This window comes from Gossypium arboreum, chromosome 6 (assembly GCF_025698485.1).
Source record: "Gossypium arboreum isolate Shixiya-1 chromosome 6, ASM2569848v2, whole genome shotgun sequence".
In the NCBI taxonomy this organism is placed as follows: domain Eukaryota; kingdom Viridiplantae; phylum Streptophyta; class Magnoliopsida; order Malvales; family Malvaceae; genus Gossypium; species Gossypium arboreum.
Genome location: NC_069075.1, coordinates 35156341 through 35157985, shown reverse-complemented (window position 1 = coordinate 35157985; position 1645 = coordinate 35156341). Strand labels below are relative to the sequence as shown.

General features: G+C 38.4%; 1 non-coding gene across 1 annotated transcript; it reads right to left on the bottom strand.

Annotated features, from left to right (window-relative positions):
• Positions 1–698: 698 nt before the first annotated feature.
• LOC128294983 (small nucleolar RNA R71) lies at positions 699–805 on the bottom strand. The gene has a single exon (XR_008285290.1). It is a non-coding gene; the product is annotated as a small nucleolar RNA R71 (small nucleolar RNA).
• Between the last annotated feature and the right edge of the window lie 840 nt (positions 806–1645).

The following is a 1645-nucleotide window of genomic DNA, read 5'->3' as shown; positions in this document are numbered from 1 at the left end:
AACTAAGATATTAGGAATGCTCAATTTTTATTACTTTAGCCATTTATTTTTCTTGCAATTTAATTTAATTTTTTTATTATTATTATTTATTAATCTACTCTTTCTTTCTCTTGGCAGGTTTTTATAGTTTATGACTAGAAGAAACCCGTCAGGACCATTACTTTTTGGCGAAGAAATCGATCGTACAATTCGCAGAAATCAAAGAGAAATAAGGCGAAGCTTAAGATACACAGAGAACGAGCAAGAAGATGATACTCAACCCCCAACTGAAGAGATGGCTAAAAACCAAGGCAATCAGCTACCTCTTACTTGCGGTTAATCAAAATCCTACACGCACTATGTATGATTATGCTAAACCTTCTTTGACAGGCACTGAATCGAGCATAGTCAGACCTGCTGTAGCTGCAAATACTTTTGAATTAAAAACTAACAATATTCAAATGATACAGCAATTTGTTTAGTTTGATGGTTTGCAGGATGAGGATCCCAACGCTCATTTAGCCAACTTCTTAGAACTATGCGATACATTTAAAATTAATGGTGTTTCTGATGATGTCATTCATCTTCGGTTATTCCCTTTTTCATTGAGAAACAAAGCTAAACAGTGGTTGACCTCGTTTACATAAGGGTCAATTACTACTTTGGAATAAATGACAGAAAAATTTTTACTAAAATATTTTCCGCCAGCTAAAACGACTAAATTACGTAATGATATCTCTTCTTTTGTGCAGATGGATTTAAAAACACTCTATGATGCATAGGAGAGATACAAGGACATTTTGAGAAGGTGCCCTCACCATGGGTTACCGCTTCGGCTCCAAGTACAAACATTCCACAATGGTCTGAATCCTTCGACTCTACAAATGGTTGACGCAGCTGTTGGCGGAACCATCAATAATAAAACACTTGAAGATGCCTATGAGTTTATTCAGGAGATGTCACTGAATAACTATCAGTGGCAAGTCATGAGAACAAAGCCAACGAAAACAGTCGGCGTTTATAACATTGATTCGGTCACCATGCTCTCTAATCAGGTAGAACTCTTAAATAAAAAGATTGATGGTTTTCTTAGTTCTTCGCAAGTTCACCCAGTAATGCAGTGCGAAGCAAGTGGAGGTGGAGCAAGCCACTCGGAATACCAACCTTATGGCCACAACATGGATAACGAGCAATTAAACTACATGGGTAATAATCCTCGACCATAAAACATTCCATATAGTAACACTTACAATGCAGGTTGGAGGAACCACCCCAATTTCTCGTGGAGCGGTCAAGGAAATCAAAGACCACAACCACCTCCAGGCTACCAACAACCACCCTACCAACAGGAAAAGAAGCCGAACCTTGAAGAGATGCTCTCAAAATTTATTTTGGTGTCAGAAACTCGTTTTTAGAACACCGAGACAACACTTAAAAATCAACAAGCGTCGATCCAAGGGCTCAAAACTCAGATAGGCTAGCTTTCCAAACTAATTTCCGAATGACCACAAGGTAGCTTGCCAAGTAATACTGAACCCAACCCAAGGGAACAGCTCAACGGAATTAATATTCAAGATGAAGAAGGAGTTGTTGAGCCTAAACCGGAACCGAGGCAAGAAATTGTGGTAAGCAAAGGTCAAGGTGAGGTAAATAACAATAAAAACAA